The 25,454-nt window shown below is 39.8% G+C and overlaps 3 long non-coding RNA genes across 3 annotated transcripts; 1 reads left to right on the top strand and 2 right to left on the bottom strand.

Moving 5' to 3' along the window:
* LOC109145800 lies at window positions 1–6,074 on the bottom strand. The gene is made up of 3 exons (XR_002047449.3): window positions 4,101–6,074; window positions 474–628; window positions 1–87 (listed from the first exon to the last, which is right to left on the bottom strand). It is a non-coding gene; the product is annotated as an uncharacterized LOC109145800 (long non-coding RNA).
* LOC109145802 lies at window positions 995–24,798 on the top strand. The gene is made up of 2 exons (XR_002047450.3): window positions 995–1,069; window positions 23,003–24,798. It is a non-coding gene; the product is annotated as an uncharacterized LOC109145802 (long non-coding RNA).
* Window positions 8,591–19,644, bottom strand: LOC120411801. Its single transcript, XR_005604343.1, has 4 exons — window positions 19,215–19,644; window positions 16,245–16,320; window positions 11,988–12,109; window positions 8,591–8,722 (listed from the first exon to the last, which is right to left on the bottom strand). It is a non-coding gene; the product is annotated as an uncharacterized LOC120411801 (long non-coding RNA).
* Window positions 24,799–25,454: the final 656 nt, after the last annotated feature.

Genomic DNA, 25,454 nt, shown 5'->3' with positions numbered 1-25,454 from the left:
TGAATGTTCCTTCTCTCCTCATCAGTTGTTAGGGTGGATATATCATAGGTGCAATGTACCATAACATTTCTTTGCAGCACAGCAAACCTGGGTGTCAAAGAACAGAAACAAAGATGAGCAAAGGTTTCTAGTTACTTCTCTTAAATCTAGTAAAAAAAAGGTCATCGTTTAGACGTTTTTATGCATCTATGATTTTTTTTTTTTCCAGGAATACCACTAAAAAAAAAAAATTAGTAAATATTATGCTCTAGAAACCACATAAATTTCCCATTTTAGGGCCTATGCTTTATTGGTAGTTTGTAAGAATCTATGATATTTTATCCAGATGCAAATACTGCATTATATATACTGTGCATATTTTGTCCTTTTACATGCAACGCTGCCTTTGGTAAAGGAAGCAAATTCTTCTCTACACCTTTCTGCCATCATTTTTCCTGGCACCATCAGTGTTGATATGCTGGCTGAACACTCACATCTCTGTTAATATTCCTGTTTCCTCGCCTCACCCCACTTGGTAAGCAGATTTCTTCAGGAATATAATATTCATGCAGGTGGTGTCTGGTAGAGCAAAGCATTTGAAGGGCAGGTTGAAACATGTTTCTTGTCACTGGAGTGATTAAGGAGCAAGCTAAAAAAAATAAAGGAGAAACTCGTTGTTACATTTTTATTCCCTATTAAATTGCCCATGGCATTTTATTTGCCTTTTAATCAGTTTTAGCCCATGATATATTCAATATCAGGGTTAAAGAACAGACATTTTGGAAGGCTGTCTGACAGCTGTCATGGCCACAGTCTATCTTACTGGACTCTACAGCACTTTCCTATTTCCAGATTTGACTGTACACCCCAAAAGCAGGCCACCTGGATCAAGAAAAGTGTTTACTTAATGCACCATCCTCATCTCTTCAGTCCCTTCCTTGGTTTCTGTGCAGGTCCACGTGTCCCTTGACACATCCGTCAGAAGGCCATTGTGGACAAAGATCAGGCACAGGTGTGTGGGAAGTGCCTCAGTGCTTCACCAGCGAGAAGACTGTTGGGACCCAGGTTCTCCAAAGAGAAGGGCAATACGGTGAGTCAGATCTGCTGAGTACTCGTAGGGTATTACAATAAGAGTCAATGTCCATTAGGCTGACAGCTAAGAGAAAGAGAAAGAGTAAATGTAATGGAATAAGACATATAGAAGTGTTGCCCTCTAAAATGATCAGGAGTGACAAGGAAGCAGTGTGCTTTAGCTGAGAGGTTGTGACTAGTTGTGCTTTACATATGGCCAGACTCTAAATCTCTCCTGATTCTTTCACATCTCCAACCCCAAGTGTGATGTCTCTCTCTTCCCAGCATCACAAATTCCAAAGTCTCCTGGTAGGCAGTCATGTCTGTATTTTAGGTTTTCCGTGATACTTCCTGCCTGAGGAGAGAAGGCAAGTAAAAAAATGCATTGAGCTGATGAGAGAGGCAGAGGAAGAAAGCTGGTTCAGGGTCTGAGAATGAATTCTTAAATTCTAAGCTTTAGCAAGATTCTATGAAGCAACTTTTTTCTTCTTTTCTTCAAACGATGGTTTACTTAAATCTAACTGTCTACACAAGCAGCTGGTTTAGCACCTCAGCTAATTATACCAGCTGAAGATCTGGACAAGCTACATTCCAAATGATTCCCAAACGACTTAGTTTCACTGCAGTTTACTTAAATAGCCAAACCTATTTTGAGAGCACTGAGTAGTTATTTCTGCTACTGTATATTTGTATCAAAAGTTTTAACAGTTCCCAATATATCTTGAGTTTCCCAAGAGATCTAGGCTTTAATAGCAAAATATGGTAGAAACCAAAGACTTTAGTTCTTACATGAAGAGCAAATAAGAGAACTAGATATCACATCTTTTTTCAACTCAAACATTTAATGCTCTGTCATGGACAAGATGAAAACCTGAGGTTACTCTGTCATAGATAACCTGATGGCCTAGTTCTCCACTACTTTATTCTTCATGGAGTCCTGAATTAAAGCAGAATTTAAGACTGCTTACGAAGTGTCCCTTGGTTCAGATTTTTAGGTGGCAATGATTAAACATACTGAGATGTTAGTATGCAACATTCACAAGGTTGTGAGCTCCATTTTTGAACCATAAGATGGACACATGAAGCTCCATCTGCCTACCTTCTGTTCCAGGTGTGGGAAAGAAGTAGCTACAGATTTCTTTAACAAAAAGCTAAGGATACAAATGTTTTCAGACTCAGCACTTGAAAAGAGGAGATAATAAATTTGCCAGTTAGAAGAATCCACCCATTTTGGACAACTGACAGATTCTCTACACTGTCTTGAGTTCAAGGAGTTTCCAAAGATTGATAAAGACTTATGTCAAAACCTGACATTTTTCAAGACATGAGAAACACATTGAGTCATGTTACTTGGCGCTTTTTTAGAAGAAAAATATTGAATTCCATTGCATCTGAAGCCAAGTCCAATATAATTTTAAGGTGTTGTGTGTTTTTAGCTGTTTTGAAGTTTGTTTCAGTGTTCAGTGTGCATACAGGAAGAACTCACTGTGCATCTGTCCTTGATGACTCTTGAAGCAGTACAGACAACAAGCTGACACAATTTTCCAAAGAAGAGGAACATTGGAATGGGTTGCCCAGGGAGGTGGTAGACTCACCATCCATAGAAGTGTTTAAGAAATGACATGTCACTTAGTGCTATGATTTAGTTGGCGTGGTGGTGTTTGGTCAAAGGTTGGACTCAATGATCTTGGAGGTCTTTTCCAGTCTTAATGATTATATGTTTCTATGATTTCCAACAATAATGATTCCACCACTTCCCTGGGCAAACCATTCCAATGCCTGACCACCAGTGAAGAAATTTTTTCTAATATCCGATCCAAACTTTCCCTAATGCCACTTAAAACCATTTCCTCTAGTTATGTCACTTGTTACCTGGGAGAAGAGACCAACCCGGCCCTGCTACAACTTCCCTTCAGGGGGATGATCACTGCCCTGGTTTCCTTCTACTTAATACTGTATCACCATGACAGAGAAAATGCTGACGCATTTGGGCTGCTTCTGTAGATTGCGCCTAGGATGTGTTCAAATGCAAGGATTACAGGCCATAAAAACTCACTTGTATCCATTATGTAGCACTAAGGGATGATACAAAGCACTTCATTTAGGAGTAGGTAACAACGTATGGAGTATCCTGAGAGAGGAACTCTATCAGTGTGTCTGCAAACACTTTCCTCAGCCCTATTTTCTTTTATCATGTGTGTTCAGTGGCCCCTTTCTTCAATACCACCCCATCATGGCAGAATTCCATCACCCAATCTCAATGCATCAATAGCTTTTAGCATGCACACTGGTATGATATGGTATGATATATGATGTTCCCACGTAGTTTCCCAAAAGTTAGGCATTTAGTCTGGAAGCCATCATTAGGGAACCTCTACAGAGCTGTATTTGTCATTTGGTTAACTGCTGCAATTCTCCTGTCTGACACAGTTCCTTGATTTACATAATGTCCTTGGAGTAGGAAGGAAAAGCTGTGAAAGGAGCTATTGCAAGAGAGTCTTTCAAGTACACTTCTAGCAGTCCTTTTCCTGTTAACAGATATGTAGAATAAAAATGAAGGACTTTCATTTGTGTTTCATACAAATCCCAGGGTTGCAAATGGATTCCTAGTTCATCTTAGAGAAAGAGGGAGGAATAAAGGAAGGTAAGTAGAAAATACCACCGACCCCCCAAAAAAGAAAAAAACAAAACCAACAACAACAACAAAAAACCAACTAACCAACCAACCAAAACAGTAAAACCCCAACTTTTGTATTTTTTCTTCTGTCCATAACAATAGTTGCAAAATTTTTGCCTCCACAGGTCTGCTTGAGGGAACTCATCCTTATGTGAGAAGTAACTATGTTGGTAATTGAGAGCATTTGCTATTCATAATATATAAAAAAAAAAGCCTTTAATTAAAAAAAAATACTTCCCCAGACCCAGTGCTGTCCCCCAGACCCAGTGTTGTCATATGATCAGATGAATGATAATTTATACATGATCTCATGAATATGTACCCCACCCTCCAAACTAATGTTGAGGTTCCTGAACCCAGTCTTGCTTCTGACCTTCAAGTGTCCTCAGCTCAGCCTCAGCTTGCAAGAGCAGAATATAATTGGTAAGTCAAAGTTCTTTCCAGCCTGGGGTTTTGAGAAATTTGATGGTATATTGCAGTCATTCCTCTTCGTCTCTGATAAGCAGTGATAGAGGGATGTTGACATTTAAAACATTATCAATGGGTAGCTAAGTTGATGCTTGCTGAGAACGATGAGGGAAACTGTTCCTCAGAACATTTTTAGTTAAGGTTCTAAAAGTACAAGCAGATGCCACTATGTCTGTTACATCCTCTTCCTGTGTTTTGAGTGCCTGTCTCCCACCATGTTAGCTGGAGATTTCATTCTGAGGCAAACAGACTCAGATATTTAAACAAACACAGATATTTCCCCTCACTTCCCAAGTCTTTATGATCCGCAGAAAGAAGAAATAGCATTTAAAAATACCAATGTATTTTACAGCTTACTTGCCAAATCTAAACTGTGCATGTGTTTACTATTAATATTTATGCATATGATGCAGAAGAAACTTATTTTTATAAATTTTGCGTAAATAGCTAAAAATGTGTGTGTTAAAAACAACGTGAGACTAGAATCTAACGAAATATGTTTCTCCAATGTGAGAGACATACAGGACAAAATACATTACGTGGTCTATTATGGCCATTTTCACAAAGAGAATAGCAAAGGAAACAAGCTGTAAGTGGCTAAGTAGGAAGCAGCATATCTTCATGATACCTCTTGCAATTATGGAATAATTATAGATCATTCATAATAATAAATGTCATTAGTGTTTGTTATTCCTTTTGTAGAAGTAATTCAATAATTTACATATATGTGGGTTTTTAGCATGTTGAATTAGTTTTCCTGGCTTTGAAATATTTCTATATATCTATTACTAGCATTGTTCTCAACATCACATGCTTAGGACATGCATCATTACGGTCCAAGGGCCGTGAATCATAACTCATAATAATATTTAAGTCCTGTTCTGATTTTTTACCTATCAGGGCAATAATTTTCAATGGCTGCACAGGTTATCTTTTTTTACTTCTGTAGCATTTATACTACAGTAAATTCCAATGGAACTAACTGTGTTGAAGCCAATGGAATAAAATGAGCACAGTGTTTACAGACAGTTTTTTAAGGGTCAAATATCAGTAGGACAGACACATGTTAAGGCAGAGCCTGAGGAAAGGAACACTTATTTCATAGTTACACACTGAACAATTTACCAGTTAAGCTACCATACAGATGGAGAAAGGCAGCTCCAGACATGCCTTAAAGGAAAGGTTCAGAAGAAACTACAGTCAGCACCAGCTTTCAGGAGCAGGCTGTGGGCTCCAACCAGACAGAGAACCTATCTTGGAGATCCTTCTGAGCTTTTTTATTAGCTAGCTGTAGGTGGCTTTCCATCAAACTCTGTTCCTGCAGATAGCCCCCATTTATCATGCAACCTGATATATACCAAAAAGTCACTGAAGAGGGTGGCTGTCTTAAATCCTGAGACATAAAAGTTTTCCTTAGCAAGGAAGCTATGCAGGTTCCAAAAATGCAAGCAGATCCATGGGTCAGATTTGAGTATGGTTATGGATCTTTTCCAATAAGCAGTTTGGATGCGGCCATCTGATTTGGAAGGCTAAGGTAATTTTATGTTATGAACATGCACTGCACTCTTCCAGTTGACTTCAATGCCACAGAGCTGTCCTGAACTTGATTAAATTACTAGCAGAGACACTGAAAAAGAATTTATTGTATTTAGGGCTTACTGTGTTAGTGCATAATGTTTAGTATTAGTTCTTATTTTGGACAGATTCAAGCCTAAATAAAAGTCCCTTGTGCATAAAGTCTATCTCTTTGCAGGTTTGCTTCAGAAAATTCATACTGAGAGTTTATTATGTTGCTTTCCCATCCATTACAAGAATACAATTTTTAATTGACTTGACAACACAATTAAGCAAAAAATTTCATGCCAGTGGGGCACACAGTGATGTATTTTGTTTGGTTGGGTTTTTTTTTAAAGCAATTCAAAGCAGAAAATACTAAAATTCTCCTTTCTTTTTCATTAGGAGGAGGGAACATTCTTTTTTTTTTTTCTTTTTTTCTCTTTGTTGTCCTTAGTGTCAATTCTGACCTTAAAGTCAATGTCTTCCATAAGATTCTGCTAGTGATTTTTTTTCCCTAGACCATGCAACCAGTTCTTTAGACTGTACTTCTTTCTAATTGACTTGCTAAGCTTTCCTCCAAAAGCCTTTTTTCTTTTCTTCTCCATTTCTTTTGAAATTTAGAGAAGGCAATTTGGACTGATTTCAGTCTGTTATAGATTTTGGAAATATTCCAGAGGCAAAGATAGGACTAAATCAAACTGGAAAACTCAATTATTTTAAAGTTTTTGCTTTTAGTTTAGACAGTTTTGACAATAATGCTGAAAGGATGCTACAAAATGTCACAGTCTGATCAGGAAACTGCAGTATAATGTGTGGTGAATAAATAACACACCAAGTGACACTGATAAAAGAGTTCTGGGGAAAATGACACCCTCAAAATGTTTTCAAATTATTATATCCCAATTTCTGGTCCCACTTACATTGAACTAAGTCTGCAGCAATTTCACTGACAACATCAAGATTATATTCTTTATTCCCACAAACAATTTTTTCATGAAAGGTGAGCCTCATTCAAGTTATTTCAGCAAGAAATAGAGGTAGCTCAAGCTTTTAGTGAAGAAAAGAAGCACAAGGATCATTATGCCTGCATTTCGCCTAAACAGTGGTTGCATGGCACAGACTGCTGGCCCGTTTTCCTTTGCAGCAGCCAGCAGCATTCCCTGGTCTGGGTGTCTGGGCTTCTTCCCTGTGAGAATTATACAAAGAGGAATGGGGCCGAGGAAGTGGGCTGAGATATTCTGACATCTTCTGATACTAATATATATACTAGTACATATATTTACTGGTTCTTGAAAATACATAGAAGTAATTCATCAGCTCAGACTAAAAACTTTTTTTACATCATGAGAAGAAAAGGACTGTTAGATGAGAAGCTCAACACAACCTGGCAATGTGCACTTGCAGCCCAGAAAGTCAACTGTGTCCTGGGCTGCATCAAAAGGAATGTGGCCAGCAGGGCAAGGGAGGTAATTCTGCCCCTCTATTCTGCTCTCCTGAGACCCCATCTGGAGTAATGCACCCAGCTCTGGAGCCCCCAGCATAAGGATATGGACCTGCTGGAGCAGGTGCAAAAGGCCACAAAGATGATCAGAGGGCTTGAGCACCTCTTCTATGAAGGCAGGCTGGGAGACCTGGGGTTGTTCAGCCTGGGGAAGAGAAAATACCAGGGAGACCTTATTACAGGTGGTGGTGGGGTCAGTGTCTCTCACCCAGGAAGAGGTGACCCGTCCGGGGAGATGGTCCCGAAAGGAATCGCCTTCCCGAGGCCCGGTGTCTTCCCTCAGCTGCTGGCAGGAGGGCCCTTGCAGAGGCTGTCAGCTCTTCAGTGATTATCAGCTCGTGATTCCAGCTCAGCTCTGCAGGGCAGCCTCCAGGCCACGCCAGACCAGAGAGAGATGAGAGGCTCGTGTGGCTGGTTCCGCACGAAGGGAGCTTTATTGTGGGTCCCCTCCGGCGAAGGGGAGAGCCAGGGACGAGAGCTCTCTCCCACAGGGGCAGAGGCCTTAGCTTTTATAGGGTTACAGGGGATGGGTGAAGGCCAATGGGTTACAAAGGATCTGCATAGGGTCTCCTAAAGGATTGTGGGTCTGTCTTTTCTCACCTTGACCAAAGAAGTGGTTGCCTTTCCACGGAGTCCTGCTGGGCGATTGCGAAATCTCTTATCTCAGCAGAGATCCCTCCAGGGCAGGGGCTGGGCATACCCCACAACACCTAATAGCAGCCTTCCAGCACCTGAAGGGAGACTACAAGAGAGCTGGAGAGGGACTTTTTACAAGGGTATGAAGTGATAAGACAAGGGTGAAAGGCTTCAAGCCAAAAGGCATTATATTTAGAACAGACATTGCAAAGAAATTCTTTACTATGAGGGTGGTGAGGCACTGTAACAGGTTCCCCAGAGAAGCAGTGGATGCCCCATCCCTGGAAATGTTCAGGGACAGGTTGGATGATGGGGCTTTGAGCAACCTGGTCTAGTGGAAGGTGTCACTGCCCATGCAGGGAGCTTGGAACTAGATGATCTCTAAGGTCCCTTCCAACCCAAAATTTTCTGTGATTCGGTGACTCTGCGACTCTGCAATTCAGGTACCATCCTTAATTCTGAGGCTGTAGCACTGATCACTACATTTTTCTGCAACCTACATCATTGCGATTCTCTGCCAGCGTAATCATGAGCTGATGTTGTGCAGCTGTAAAGCATGTGCAATGTCCTCCATCACCCAGCTATTCACTGACACAAGTGTGTACAGACAGTCTCACCTCAATCCTCCCAGAAGGGAGAGCAACTACCCTTCAAAGGCAATGATGTTCAAAGACCATCCTACTGAGTAGTATTAGGGATAATTACATAAAATGATGTTTTAACAGACTTTCTATGAAGGAAGGTGGGGTAATATTCCAGTTTACCTGCGTGTTTCCCAAGAGATGTTTTTTCTCCTTATCTGTGACTTTTCTGTGAATTTCTTCAAGCACCACCTTCCAATGACACAAAAATAAAACCTTAGGCCTCTTAAGAATTCTCTGTTCCTTAATGCATGAGCGTGCCCAAATATATAGCTGGACATTTGTAAACCCAGGAAAATAGGAATAAACTGGTTTGCATTAATCCCAGGTGGAATGTTCTTTGTCATGAGAACTGAGTTTTGTCAAAGACAAACCTTGAACCCACAAGATAAATTGCTGAATATCCATAACCAGTCAATTCCATACCAGTACTATATCATTACTTTGTAATAAATCTTATGTGATCATATTTTAATCCCTTTCTTAAGGTGCACATAAAATACTCAGTCTGAGCTGGTGAGTTGCTTACTTATGTTTTGCAATAATAATAAATGCAGCTGCTTTTTTTTTGAGTTTGCCTCCTAAAAGCTTCCCTATCACTACACACTTTCCTTTATTGTCAGAAGATGAAGCAAGTGTTTGATTTACACTGGCTGAGGCAGCAATCCTAAGCCTAACACTTTTCCCCATATAGGATAAACCTGCCTTTATATTACTAAGGAACAAAAACCTCCAATACCATAAAGTACAGACAGCAAAAAATTGTAAAGGCAATAATTTCTGGCTTTGAGGAAGGCAGCAAGTGCTGTTTTCCTGCCTTGTCTCCTCATTGTTCAATAGCTCCAAGTTTGTTGTCTGTCGTCTTTCACACGGCATGAGCTTGGGAGAGTCCAAATGCCACATATTTCTATTTTTGCCAGCAGAACTCTTGGGTCTCTGGGTGGATCTCTAGAAAAATTGCTTTTTATTATATTTTGATTCAGCTAGCTCTGTGATGGAGTTCTGCTGCAGTTGTTTGAACAGTTTGCAATGGAGACGGCATAAGGAATAAATGTTCACTGACTCCCTCGGGAATGAAAGGAATGCATCTGCCTGCTAAATGTCTCAGAGTTGAATTCAAAAGAGTGAAGTGATCCACCCAACAGCATGCACCTTTTCCTCAGACTTTAAAATACATAGTCCCTTAGGTTGTTTCAGGTTATGTATTTACTTTTGATTGTTGTTCTCTCTTGACTCTCCACCACCCAAATAAACTCCTGAAGTAGCTAAAATATAATAGCTCATTTTCTCTTTCTGGTAAGTGGTTTGGGCAGCCTATGCATAGATTAGCCTTCCAACACCATTGGGATTCAGCTAGAGATGACTGGACTAAGGGAGCCTGTTGGATTATTTCGGGTGACTTCAGCCTTCACATGGCCATTTGATTAGCTCAAGCAGCACCAATACTTTTCTATTTGATTTGTGGCTTGGCATTTTAATAGGGCAATGATGCAAATCCTTGACTCATCCTTAACTGGCACAGCCCCTTTGATTTTAGTAAAATAATGGTAGAGTGAAAAATTGCCCAACAGTTACCCTACCTTGAAACTGCCTGTGTAGCTACAAATTGCATTTTCTCAGCCTACAATATTCCACTTTAATGGATTTGAAAGAAGTAAGGGCTATCCTAGTGCTAAGAATGAAACTAAATTTTCAAGTTTTCGTTTATTTTTGGTTGTCTTTTTTAATGAATTACTATTTGGTTGTTAAGTGTTACAATTATATCTCTTCAGCTTCTTGCTGGAATGGGCACAATTAATAGGCTTGCCAGACATTTAGATCTAGAAAAAAATACAGTTCTGTATTGAAAATAAAACCCTGTTACCAGTGGCAACCTCATTGGCTGTTTTAACAGACAGACTGGGTACTGAAGGAGCACTGGGACAAATCCACTCTCTTCAACATAGGAGAGGACTCTTTGTGAGGACAATGTAGGAAGGATGCTCAAGCTATACTTGCTTTGTGTAAAATTTCAGAGCCACAGCTTCTAACATGGGCTATTCTATAGTAAATTACTTTTAGAGCAAGCCAGAAATAATCAGAACAAAGCAGGATAATAGCTGCTGTCATCTGCTTTCATGTCTCCAATGGGAACTAAATTCACTAAAATGAACTGTAAGAAATAGCGGGGGTGGCTCTGTTCCTTTTCACCTGAGCCTGAATATCTGGCTGCACCCTTCAGCTGGGTTCAGGCAAATTAGCTCATTGAGGGCAACAGCCATCTTGTCTTCAGACTACTGAGAAAAACTTTAAATCTTTTTGGTTAGTGAAAATTGCAGAGGCCATTCACTGCCAAAATAATTCTGTGGGGACTAAAGGACTGGGAAATAGCTAAGAATTAATAAGAGGTAGGCATTGTCCAGTAGAGATCTTTTTATCCCCAAAATGACTCTGACATCAATTCAGAAGAAGGAAACGCAGGATATCCTGAGTGCAGCCCTCTACGTTCACCGAGATGTTAGCACAGGAGAAAAATCACACTGGATGGAGATGCCTGTGTTCATCCCATGTATGTTAGTGCAAGCAATGGAAACATAGAACACAGCCAGCTGTGAGTTGAGAGCCAGACTGAGACATCCAAAGGGATGGGACAGCAACACTAGGCTGGGGGTCCACAGCACCAGCAGCACCCTCTGAACTGGCCAATAGCCAAACACTTGAGCAGGAGGCTTTAGGTGTCAGGTACTGAGCATCACCTGAAGCCAAGGAGAAGCCAGGCACTGCAGCTACAGCAGCGACCATAGGGACAGGAGCTGGAACAGCACAGCACTGAGCCCTGAGAAGTCAGTGTCACCATAGCCATCACACATCTGCCCAGCCTGTCTGTCATGGACTTGGACTTTGCTGCCAGCTCAGACTGCAGTGGGCAGTTGTGTGGGGCTCAAGAGACCAATGGCTCCTGGAGACCTGCAACTGCTGGAGCTGCTTCTCCCTCAACACCCACCACAGGCACAGTAATCCTGAGCAGCCCCAGGTGTACACAGGTCTTCAGCTTCTCGTGCTACTTGCATCCAGGCAGAATTGCTTGACCATTACTGCCATTATGCTTCTTCCATGTTGCTTTGACATGTGAGCTAAAATCTAGGCACACTTCCTGCAGAACATCATTCCATAAATATTTTTTTCCTTTGTTCTTTGCCACTGGAAACAATGGCAAGTTTCTCTTCAACAGAATTTTGGATTAGTGTTACACTCTACTTACAATTGTCTGTATTTATTGTTTGTGTTTAATCTTTCCTCTGCTGTGTTTTAGAAACACATGCCTGAGAGGTCATCATTTACTCAAGACAATGACAAAACATTTTATTATGTTTTATTTTAGAATTATAGTGAGGAAATGGTGCCTCAGTCCACAGGGTTTAGAAGCTCATAAACCAAGGATTATTTAGAGCAGTAGTTGACATGGGAAATTATTTACCTCTGAAGACTCCAGAACAGATGAGGGATTGTTTTTATCAGTTTATAGTAGGATGGCATCAATCATCCAATGATGGGAAAAAACTCACTTCATTGATGAGCAATTACTTAGCAGATCTTTTACTAAAAGACAAAAAGTTACAGGATGAGTGAGAAAAATTAATAGGAAATTTCTTCTCAGGAAGAAGCTTATTCATATTATAAACATTTCAAGCAAAATAAGGCTCAGGTAGGACGCTGATCTAGACTCGCATGTCATGGGAATTGCTACCCTCATCCGAGACAGCTGACCATCAAGTACTGAACCACATAATAACCAGATCCAAAATATTTTCTAAGTATTCAGTACTTGCTCCAACCACAGGTTGTTCAGGATTTGTACAAAAGAAGGACATTCACACAAAGGGTTTGCTAGTGTTATACATTCCTGTGCTTCCAGACATTGCTCAATCTGCAAACTTGATTTTGAATAAATTATTTTGCAGTAATCAGTCACATCCAATCAATAGTAAATCACTGGCTACCTATTTAATTTTCCTGTCATAGTTCATCTCAGATTATAGATAATCCAAAGACTGAGATACAGTCACATTTCCACCACGACAGAAGCAAAGACTGCTTCACTGCATTTGACACAAGGGAGAAAAATCCTCTTGCTTTTGTGTAAATTTCACTTATAGTATAAAAATAGACTCATGGCACTTCTCACCACATGCCTCTACTACAAGGGAAAATTTCTGAAACTAGGAGATTCTTTTAAAACAATTAAAAGAAGTTGTTGCTACACAGTGGATAGAAAAAGATATAAGAGAAAGGTTGACAAAATGTGACAAGGAAATGGAAGAAAGAGAAATTCCAACTAGGAAAATATTTTTCACAAAGAGCATTGTTAAATACAGGAACACGTTGCCCAGAGGTGTTGTGGAATATCTGTCCTTGGAGATTTCCAAAGCTGAGGTGGACGAGGGCGCAAGCAACCTGGTCTAACACTAAAGTTAACCATAAAATGCACAGGAAGTTGGACTAGGTGACCTCTAGAAATCTGACCAACCTGCAATAGTTGATGATACTACTGGATTTTGTTGCTGAAGGTGGTTGAGGAATACAGACCATATCAGCAAATTCAGACAGACATTTGACAAATCCATTGACAATGTGTCCATAAATAGACAGTAAAGAAAGAAGATGTGCCCTCCAACATCCCCGATGATGATGGATGCTAGGGATTAACGAAAAGAGCAGTGGATAACACTATGCTCATGATGTCTCTCTAAGTTGTATGTCCTGTTTACATAGCCAAGGGGAAAATATTTGGCAAATGAACAACTGGTCTGATCCACAGGACATAGCATTTTATCATTAATTCTTCTTACTTATTGGTTGGATACAGCACTACTGCTTCTGTGTCTCTCTTACATTTCCTGGATCCAGGATTTGAATTACAAATTATGTTCTGTGCAGAAGATGTGAGCATGGAAATACAGACCTTGGAATTCTGGAATTTACTGGAGGACAACTGAGCTTTGTATTTTGGGATTAAGCTGGTTCCTAACTTGCTAAGAGAATAGTTTTTTATCTCACTTAAGAAAAAATATGGGCTATACCTCAGAAAAGAGGATCAAACCCAGTGTATGTTTAAAACTTTAAAGCAGATTTTTTTGTGCTTTGATAGGTTGAGAAAAAAGTCAAAGGAAAATCTTAGATAACAAAAAAATACCTAAAAGCATATCTCAGCATACATTTGCTAAGAGAAGCCTGTAATTAAATGTTTGTATTTAAACTGGTAGTGGTAGTCAAGCTGACTTAACTATTCAGCAAGCCTGAACTGCGCTCCCTAAGAAGCACTCTTTCTTGAGTTGGGATCTAAAGCCTTCACTCTGTAAAAGAGTTTGGTCATACCTAGGTTCCTTCTGCCCTGCTGGAGACACTGTGGTTATCCAAGCTATGAATGCCTCCTGGAACTTCTGCTAGGCTAGCATGCAATCTCAGTCTCTCTGGAATAGTCCCATCTGTCTATAGCATAATGATTCACACATTACTCCTTAGTAAAGGGTAGACAAAGTCAATGCTCTGGGAACCTGCAATCCCCATTGGTCGTCCACTATGCCAGAACCTTGACAACAGCTTTCATTATTGTGCTCTAGTTTTAATGGATTATCCTTTTTATTGTTGGCTGCAGTTGCAGTTCACAGAAATAAACCAAAAATTATCCACTATATTAAAAAATTCTCCAATCTTCATTAATGTTGATTTCTTTAGTGTTATTTATTGAATGATAAAATTACCATTAGCAGATGGTAACTGAAGTATATAAAATGCAAATGCCTACAATATCAAGCAAGCATATTTTACTGACAAAATTTAATATAAGTGCACATCATGACTGGTCTTTTTTTGTGCAGAGAATGGAAGATAATGGGGATGCTTGTCTTAAATTAATTAATCTATTTATTCAACCAAACAAGCTGATGCCACTAGTTAGGTTAACAATATGGAAAGATAGGTGATATTGGAGCATATGGGCTGCAGTTAAAATGAACTTTTTTGCTCTATAATAGAATGTTTTCCTTGTGATTCTAAATTTTAATGGTACAACACCCAAAGCTTAAGGTGTATAAGAAAATAAGGTTGCAAATTGTTTCTCAGCCTTATTCAGAAGCCTCAATAATCCTGTTTTATAGATGAGACTCAGAGCACTGAGATACAGACTCTAAATACCTGAATAACGTAGAAAATGTTTTTTTTCTGGTCACCAGGGTCCTCCACATTCCCCATGCAGTTTGAACTTGTACATCAAATTCCCATTGATTTCAGTAGGACTTAGACAAGTATCAAATATTCAGAGCTGTAGCCTTTGCAGACTATAATATAAAGTTAATGGGAATCGTACAGAGTATCCCCATTGTCTCATTTCCTGATTCAGCAGGATTAGTTCTTCCTTTATGCATCTAATTCAGCAGAAGCCATCTGAAAAGTCCTGAAAACATCAGGGTAACTGCACAGTGGGGACCCCCCCATGCACACACTCTTCCTTAATGTACCTGTGAGTGGAAAGGCTCTCTCATTACAGAGACAAATGAAAAGTGCCTTCTTTAGTGGGAGTAGCAGTAGCAAAACCAATTGCATTTGCTGCATTCTTCGTTTCCTTTCTAATCAGCCCCTGATACTACAGCCTTTGCAAACCACAAAGCCAGCTGACACAGGGCACAGAATTATTCCTTCTTGCATGAATAGAAATTTGTGATGCAGCCTGGATGTTACAAGCTTGCATTTGCTTACTTGCACATTGTTTGTGACAGATGAGAGGCCACCAGTAATGAGGAAATGGGGTATGAATGTAATGATAAAGTAACTGAAGTGTTTGCAATGTCTGTATGTTGCATGTCCATGGAAATGAAGGTGTAGGTGAGGAAGAAAAGGGTTTAGTCAGCTGAGAGGACAGTAAGAAGAATCAAAACAAATGTTCTCTAGAAAAAAATAATATGGAGTGTTGCTGTGTGGGGGGTACTTCTAACAGTTTTAAGGTCAGAGAGTTTTATGATCAGACATGGATCCCTTTACTTGAGGGATTTAGTTTACACTTAAAAATAAAAAAATCCTTCTGCAATTGCACTGATTTCAAAGTATAAACTATGGCTTCGTGTGGCTATGAGTAGAGACATGCCTGGCTGCTGACCATTTCCCTCCAGCTCTCCTTGTGTAGATTGAAACATTTGCAGTTCTCAGGTCATAGCCCAGAGGCCACAGCATATACAAAAGACAGACAACACTGATTTTTTTTCTCAGTAAATGTCTATGGGCAGGAAAGGACTACCTACTGTGAAGCAGTATAATTTCTGCTTTCCTCTCAAAGCCATATATTTGCTACTTGAGCTACTGGAGAACTGGGGAAAAGGTTTTTGTGCTAGTTGATTAGAGAAAAGGGGTGCCATTAGAAAGTGCCACTAAAAAGTAGACTGAGGCTTTGTTCTGATGGAGAGTCTTATTAACATTAAGGCAATTCTTGAGAGAGTAAGGAATTATAAGTATTTACTTAAAGTTCTACAGATTTTGTTGTATAGCATAGAAGAGTAGCTTTGTTTGCACCCGCTGAACAATAATTAACTAAATTTGACGTAATTAAGTCAATTAAATCCTTCTGTCCATTTAGCTGCAATTTATTTCACTTTCAAACAGTTGCTACTCGTGTTATGGTTTTTTAAATTGACCAAAAACCACTCTTCTCTCTCAGCAGATTCTACAGCTGTACCATACTTACAGGTAGGTAGGTATAGTAGGTTCCAGGAAACTCCCTGGTATCACTGGTTTCACTGCCTGTGTTTGTCTTGCAGTTTCTGTTGAATAAATACACATAATTTACAAAGATTTGCTCTTAGATCTCTGGCAGCTGGGCTCCTGAATGACAGGGCATTCCCTCTGGCTGCTTAAGGGGAATAAGGGGCAGTACCAACTCCAAACTTTCAGGATTGAGCAACCAGTGCAGGGCAAGGGCTGTATGTGCACAGTCTACTGCAAAACTGTGAGGGCCTGCAAAATACAAAATCTAACTACTGTGCCAAGAAAAATAGCATGAAACTGTAGCTTTTAAGGACTTGGGTGGAGTGACATTGCTGTGGCCAATCATGTGTATCATTTTGCTTTCTATCTACTGTACAGCATTAAAAGGAAAACCAAAAAGTCAAAGAACAACAATAATTTCAATGTTAAAAAAAACCCAGGTACCCATCCCTGGGAGGATTGGACTTGTTAAATATCTTTCTAACTGCCACAAATTGAAGAAGAAATCAAACAGTAAATAATGTGAAAATATGGAAAGTGGAGCCTCTAAGAGTGGCACAGCCAGTATTGTCTTTCCTCAGTGTAAGGAGGTAGAAATAGTCACAGACTGCTAGTGTTTAGTCAACAATGTTCTTTTAGTTAGGATAAACTTCTTAGCCAGATCAAAATTTTATTTAATAATCATATTTATACCGTCTCAGTGTGACTGAATGTGGACAGGCAGAGAAAGCCCTAATGTCACTGAAACTATTGCAGAGAGTATCTCAGGCCATCTTTTCCTGTTTAGGATAATTTTATAGCTTTTTGACTTGTCCTATGACAAGTCAAGGTGAAGGGGCACTGGGGATACTAGAGGCAGTGAGAAGGGAACAAAGTCAAGTCCCATTCCTGATGATGATATCACTCATGCTCACCTACTTAGTGACAACTGTTTGGTACTGGGTGTTCCCTCCTTCCCTGCCTGTTTGGGTATCAGCACACTATTAGTGCTGCTGCAGTATGAATTCAGCCAGGTGACTGACATTTGTCATATATGACTCATTCTTCTCCACCCCAAAATAGTGATGTGCTGTGTTTTGTTTGATATATACTGTTATTTTGATTGGATTTGGGTTTCTTTATTTATACTGAAAAATGTCTCTATCAGAGAAGTAAGGCTGAAGAAATGCAAAATTTAAGGCTGAGGGTCTTCATGTCTTGGAAGAGTTCCTTCCACAGTTTTTGGACACCATGGCCTAGACTTCCTTGACAGGGTGTGGACCATTTGTCCTCCTGTGTCCCCTCTTTTTGACACTGGGAATTTTCTAGCCCATCATCTTTTCTGAATGTACTGCCTTGACTGACAGTGGGCAGTGGGGCTGCTGGAGAGGTGCTCTGCTAAGAGCTGCTTGTAATGACCCATCTAGCAGGTCTCATTTAATCTGTGATGAAGTGTGAGGGATGGGGCTGAGCCAAAACACAGGCTTTTTGTACTACTGCGGAGTGTGGGTATCACTTATTTTATGGTACAAGAATTGGAGCTTGAATAAAATCATACTTATATCCCCAAAGTCACTAAAATCAATATTCTAATCTTTTCTGGCCTAGGTTTCTTAATTTAAGAACAGTCTCACTTCTACATGAAATTGCTTTGCAAACTACATATCAGCAGTAAGTGATGGAATATGCTGAAGAATATCTCTAAGATTTTGTAGGCTAAGATATAAGGATTCTTCTAGTCAAAATGAGAAATCTGTATCGTCTATCACAAAACTAGTTTCCCATTGTATTCCTTGAGGGGGAGCTCCAGTTTATGAAAACGACTCAAGGTGAAATCCACTGAAAAAAACCCCAACCCTACAAAGTAATGGAATATTTTCTAAAGATGTTAATAAGCCAATTGAAGGAATTAATCTCTCACTCATTTATAGCAGGCTTAATTTTCTAGCTGATACACTGCTTTTCCAGCTATCCCCCTTCAATTACTACACTGTGAAGATTTGTAACCAAGATTTCTGTGCCATCTTCAGGGGAACACAAGAGTCTCCTGTATTCACAGCTCATGCTCCTTGCGTGCACAGAATTTCTCAGCCTCTCCCAGCCCAGAGTGGATGTACTACTTTTCAGTGAGTTCCTAGCTACTCTCTGGGGAGTAAAAGTTACCAATAAGTTAAATGTAAAAAAAAAAAGAAAAAAAAATATTTTATGACATGCAAAGAGAAATGAATGAAATCTTTTGTATTTTAAGATGTGTTCCTCATCCCAACCTTTGAGAAAAAGATACAAAAGCGCTACAAATTCTGTATGGACTACTAACCCCAGTTGTTTTGAATGTAGAATGAACTGCATTTTAAACTGCAGGTTCAGAGGTTCTCATAGTAAGGCAGAATCTTCTAGCTGTAATTTTTCTTCCTACAACATAGAACACTTATCTTTTACTGAAACAGATCATCCCCTCCCCCCTCCCCTCCACCTAGTTGGTTTTTTTTTGTTTTGGTTTTCTACTTAGAGGTTCGTTTTAACATGGAACTATAATTGCACTCTCTGAGTGAACAGCTACATGATTAAAACCTTACTGCCTTTGAAATGCAAATAGATTACCCTCACAAGTGTGCCTGGGCATCAATTTTGCCTATTATGCTTAGGAACAGGCTAAGCTGCTAAACACTGAGACCTCAAGGATTCCCGTTCTTGTTACCCTGTATTTCAAGATACAAAAAAATTCTAGTATTTGGATAAGAAAGCCATGAACCAACATATCATTGACTTGCATCTACATCCTGAGCAATACAACAAAACCAGCACGTATTTAAATAATTTTATGGCCTTTGTTAGTCACATGGTTTCCCTAATGCTCTTTTAGGCAGGCCTTAAGCATCAATGAGCTTCAGTACAGCTGGACAGAAAGGAATCTTTACTTCTGTAAGATGTAACTATTTCTACATGAAGAAAAACAAGAAGATTAACTTACCTTATGATAATCTGAATATGCTGTATTTTATCCATTTTCACTTGCTTTCCAAATACAAACATAGGGGAGTTGTGCAGTGATAAGGCAGCCATTAGTCTAAAGATGAACTTTACCAGCATTCTTCCATTGTGCAGCACGTAGACAATGTAGGCACAGCTCACCGTGACTGGGGGAAGCTTTCTCTCAAAGGGCAGAGGGAGGTTGTAGGGCTGAAACAAACCAGGCTTACAGGATGACTCTGCGTTTTAAATCTTGCCTCTTAGGGAAATGTGCACAAAATTAGGAGCAAAAGAAAAGGAAAATGCACATTGGGCCACTCACAAATCAAAAGTTGCTCACCACATATAGCTGGGGTGGTAGTTTCCAGCTCCTACTGGATTAATGTAGTTCACGGCAGAGCAAGCTGCCCCCTGCTACAACAAGAATTTAATCTCTGGGCACTGCTGCAGTGCACTCCCTCCTGTCAGCCACTGCTCAGCAGGAGCAGAAGCTAGTGCCTGAGGAAGAGCTTATCATCTGCTGCTGCAGAGGTGGCAGTGGTCAATGTTGAGGTCCTGCAAGTGCTTGGAATGCATCCATTTCCTTTCAGAAAGTGACTCCTGGTAACAGTCAATGCTGTCAGCTGTACCTATGCAGCTAAGGCTCAGCATACACTCTGAGTGTTGGCAGTGTTAACAAGAAGAGGGGCAGCACAACATTCATTGAAATGAAGACCTTGGAAACAGATTTCTGTAGATTTTATAGGTCCAGTCTTTTCTTTAAGTGTCTCAGCTTAGTGTTTTGTGTTGAGTAATAAACAGAAGAATGTTTCTAGGCCTTTTTTGTGATTCAGTAAAGTGTTGATGCTCATGATCTAGTACAAATGTCAATATGCCTTGTGCTGAACGAAGGTAGCCTTATTGCTGCTTATCCCAGTTTTTCACCACAGGATGGCTCACCCAAGGGATTTTTGGTTTTCCATCTCCAAAGCATCTCCTTTCATTAGCTCTGCCATCTGTTTTATATTAAGCTACTCTTAATTATGATGGTGCCTCTGATATTACCTGTGGTCATGGCCAACAGACACTTTCATTCTTGGAGTGTGGGAGAAGACTGAGACCTCCCTACTTCATCTGTTGGGGAATGTAAAGTAGCCAAATTACAACTAGCAATAGTGAAGGAGGAATATATTTGGCTTAGACCTGAAAAAAAGTCTGCCTGTTCTTATTTGTATATGTGACATACTTCTTATCTTAAGCATGCTGTAGCTTTTCTGTATGCTTCATACCCTGGTATTATACATATATATATGTATACCAATATATACCAATAAAGAAGGTGTCTAGACACCACTTGTTGCCACAAATCACTTCCTTGCCATAAGGAGTTCTAGCAGCATGGACCATGGTGAGGCAGTGCTCTAGACTATGACCTGCCCCTGATTAAATTACTGATAGAGAAATATAATTAGATAGATAGATCAGCCATGGTGCTAAACAGGTTTCTTTCCTTGTAACAAATTCTTGATACACCTATTATTTTATCAATACCCTTGTTTAAATGAAGTATTCTAGATCCCCTGTCTTGTTCTTTAGACTTCTAGAATTGAAATAAAATTCAGTATAAATATATAGTGGTTTATTATTTCCTTAAACTGCATTTAAAAGGTACTTAGTCTGTATTGACTGCTTTTCACCTTCTTCTGATATAGCTTTTTCTGTTTTCTGCCCTTTATGTCCCACAAGGATAGGATATTTCTTGTAAAGAATATATTCTGCTAAACCTGGTGGTCTTCTACATTCATCAGTATTTCCTGGCATCAGTTATTTCCCTGACAAACAACTCAGAAATGTTGAATTGCATGCCCAGTTTCCTCTGTAACTAACATCTTAAGTAGCTGCATGATCCATCTCTTGAAGACTTCATCATCAGTAACCTAAACTTTTTGTGTTCCTTATCCATGAACCAATGAGACTTTTCATTTGACTGCTGGGCTGTAAAAAATGGCAAGTTAGTCTTCAGCCTCAGAATCCTGAATGTCTTTTGTGCAGATTATTGGAAATTTAACACGAGCTCCGTTGGAAGTATTCAGCTTTAATGAAAGATCTTGACAACCATGCCCTTGGGAGCAGTTATACTGGGCCTGCTTAGGACATTTCTTTCCACAACTGTAACAGAATGAAAAAGTTTCTTGACAACTCTCCCTAAGTTAAAGCATGAAATGATTCTGTGATGACATTACATACAGCTCTTGCAATGCAAAGCCAGATCTAGCCTGATCCTGGCAATCTGCAGTGAACGCAGGAGGATAGAATAGCATGTTAATGCTAAGTGCTCACACTGGTAGGGCTGGCTGCCGCATTCAGAAATCTGCGAGCTTTTGTCCTACAGTGCATATGTAGCATGAACAAGATTTTGGCTTCATTTCCTTGGTTCTGTATAATTACACCTTTATAACTCCACCTGTGACAACTTTGAACGCCTTCAGTCACAAAGTTCTAGATGTACTTAGGATCTGGCCCTGCCTCCTTGCATTTCACTGCCCTTAATGGAAAAAGTCCTTGTGAACAATTCCCACTGTGCAGTTAGTAAAAATCTCTGGACCATGAATTCCTGTATGTATGTATAATCCAATAATAGTAAAAACTGACAAACAGTAAACCTAGAAATTGGGAATCTAGTATCATTTGCAAACAAACATAAATCAAACAGAAACAGAAGGCAGCAAACATGGCTGAGTTGTTCCTTACCTCTGCAGGTATATGGTTCATCAGGCACATTGTCCAAGTAAACTTTAAATGTGCAAATATGAAAAATGTAAATATTTATTTTGTTAATTTTGAGTATAAATTTATATTGTTTCTGTGGATGAGTAGTATGCACCGGTCACATCGCAAAAAACTTCTAAAAAATATTTGAGTTGTTTTTCCTTGTCTTATACCTTGTCTTACTGCCAATCTTCAGATTTAGCTATTAGTATGATGCTCAAAGATCACAGAATCACATAATCTCTTAGGTTGGAAAACACCTCTGAGGTAATCGAGTCCAACCTATTACTGAACACCACCATGTCACCCTGACCATGGCATAAAGTGTCACGTTCAGTCTTTTCTTAAACACCTCCAGGGACAGTGACTCCACCACCTCCCTGACAGCCCATTCCAATGCCCAATCACCCTTTTTGTGAAGAAAGTCTTCCTAATGTCCAGCCTAAACCTTTCCTGATGTAGCTTGAGGCAATGTTCTCTTGTCCTGTCACTTGTTACCTGGGAGAAGATACCCACCTCCAACTGGCTACAACCTCCTTCCATAGTTTTAGGGAGTAATAAGGTCACCCCTGAGCTTCCTTTCTCTAGGCTAAACAACTCCAGCTTCCTCAGCTGCTCCTCATATGACTTGTGCTCCAGAGCCTTCACCAGCTCCATTGCCCTTATCTGGACACAATTCAGCACCTCAATGTCCTTCTTGTCGTGAGGGGCCCAGAACTGAACACAGGATTCAAGGTATGGCCTCCCCAGTGTTGAGTAGAGGGGAAAAATCACTTTCTTAGTCCTGCTGACTGCATTATTCTTGGCACAGGCCTGGATGCCATTGGCCTTCTTGGCCATCTGGGCACACTGCTGGGCTCATGTTCAGCCAGCTGCTGACCAACATTCTCAGGTCCTTTTCCACTTGGCAGCTTTCCAGCTGCTCTTCCCCCAGCCTGTAGAACTGGCTGGGGTTGTGTAGGACCCAGCAACTGGTCTTGTTGAACCTCATGCTGTTGGTCTCAGCCCATCAATTCAGCCTGTCCATGTCTCTCTGCACAGCCTTCCTACCACCCAACACTCCAACCCATGTTGGTGTCATCTGTGAATTTGCTGATGGTAGACTCAATCCCATCGTCCAGATCATCCGTAAAGATATTGAAGAGGACTGGCTGATCCCTGGGAGACACCACTAGTGACTGGATGCCAACTGGATGCAACACCATTCACCATCCACATCAGCGACGGATCTTTATCTCTTTCCTACCCCTTTTGTTAAGTATAAATTCTCTGGTGTATTTCTTTTTCTGCTGACACTTTCTGACCTAATGTGACATTTTGGCATTCCAGCCATATGTCTGTTTGACTTTTTGAACTTTTTCATTTATAATATTTCACCAGCTGGCTCCAATTCATTTACACAAACTTTAGCTTTCTGTCACTGCTTTATCAACCAGTTTCTTGAATAATAATAAAAAAAAATCTATAGGTTCACACAGGAATGGATGCAAACGCTCTTGTACACACACACACACACACATACACAATTTAATTGAGGAGGCAAGGCATACTTCACTGTGAATTCATTCAGCACACTCTCACTGCTTCTATGAGTAGCTCAAGATTTTGATAGCTGCAACAGTTTGAATTTCAAGGACTGCACATCTAAGTTGTTATGTACATAATTACCTAATGCAGCAAGGGTGCAAAACAGGTGCCTTCTCTCATGTGGCATCTGCTGCCTTATCAGGCTGAAGCTCAGCTACTGAAGCTGGAAGACATTTTGTAGTTTGGTAAAAGTCCAGCAACTCTAAATGTCAAGGGAAAAAAAAATAAAACATAAGTATGAAATCATTTTTCTGTAGCACTAACAGACTTCTGTAGCCACCAACTTCTCTGATACATATCTAATTTATTTGCTCCTTACTGCTGTACATTGTCAGGCTCAGATGTTAATGAATTTGCCTTGTATAACCTCTACACAGCACAGAAATTTGATTCCCACTTTGTTGAGAAGAAACTGAGACATAAGTGACCTGCCAAAGGTCATACAGGGAGAGTGAGGCAGAGCCAGAAATTCAACCCATAGTGCCTGAATTTTCAGAGAGAGTTTTAATATTAGGATGAGCTTTTCCTTTTTTCTGATCTTGTATGTTTTTTTAAAGTCAATAATTTCTAGCTGGAATGCCTAAGGTTAGAAACAAAAATCTGTATTTGTGAGTTCTTTCATAAATATTTGCTTTTCAGCTACTTCTTCATCTGCTGACTTGCTACTTCTTTTGAGATTTTTGTTGGAGTTTTCTCTACATTGTAAAATATATTCTTGAAAGTGGCAATACCACTTGTAAAAATAATCTTCCTATGTTTTAATTTGCAATTTATAAACTGGCACGAATATCAGCCTTTTGGAACAGTTAGTTTTTTAACCTTAAATAGGCAAACCCATATGGATATTCATGGAAGTATTATTGTTGTCAAAATCTTATGGTATATAAATACCAGAAAAATTTCCTCCATTTTTCTTACAACTCATTACTTTTTACAACCATTGTGAAACTTTGTTACGCAGTCATTGATGTTTTAATTATGCTATCTGTATCCTTTTGATCTACTGAAGATTAATGGAAGTCAACTGCCTTATTACCTTTCTAAGTGAGACATGATTATGCTTCATTCAGGAAGGTTTACTACATTTAAATCAAGACATTTTCCTTTTTTTAAAGTGTTCCCATCTGATCTCTAAAAAATGGTATCTAATGCTTTACTGAAAAAGGAGTTAGGCTAATTGTTCTGTAATCTTTGTAATACTCATAGGATTTTGTCTTAATTATGACATTAAACTGGTCCATTCTCAGACATCAGAAGTCTCTGTTGAACATTGATTCAGTGATCTCTTTTTAAAAACTATCACTAAAATTTACAACAGCTAGTTACTACTATTACCTTTAGAAACCTTGTCCGTGACAGAACATGCCTGTATTCCTGGCTCATTTTACTGTAATAGAATGCCTGAGGTTCTAAAGTATTCTTCTGTATGAACCGGACACCCCGTCACATGAAGCAGCTGAAACCCAAAGGATTTGAAAGGGGTGTGAAGACTCGATCAGCCTCTCTCCACTTGTTCTGCTTTGTTCTGCACTTACTGTAGCCTATGGTAGAGAAATTAATGCTGCTGTTGGCTATTTGATGCTGTTCACAGAAGCTTGCAGTCAACAGGGCTGTCAAACAAACCACTTTGTTTGCTCTCTGGGATAAGTTCTGAGGCTTCTTCATGAAATAAGTGATATTGATCTCCTAGAGCATGCGCACTTTTTTTCCCTAGAAATTTCAGTTACAAAAAATTTTGACTCATCCATGATTTAAGGATCTTGGCCATCGGGTTGGGCATTCCAGATATTCAGCATCTCAAGTGAAGCTGTTGAGGCTAAGCCAGCTGAGCTGCCAGAAGTTTGGAAACCCTACCCTTGTCAGCCTAACTGCTGTGCATAATGGAATAGCTCATGTGCTGGAGACA

The sequence above is a fragment of the Corvus cornix genome, chromosome 3, assembly GCF_000738735.6.
Source record: "Corvus cornix cornix isolate S_Up_H32 chromosome 3, ASM73873v5, whole genome shotgun sequence".
Classification (NCBI taxonomy): Eukaryota; Metazoa; Chordata; class Aves; order Passeriformes; family Corvidae; genus Corvus; species Corvus cornix.
The sequence above is the reverse complement of the archived record's forward strand: the minus strand, read 5'-3'. Positions and strand labels throughout refer to the sequence as shown.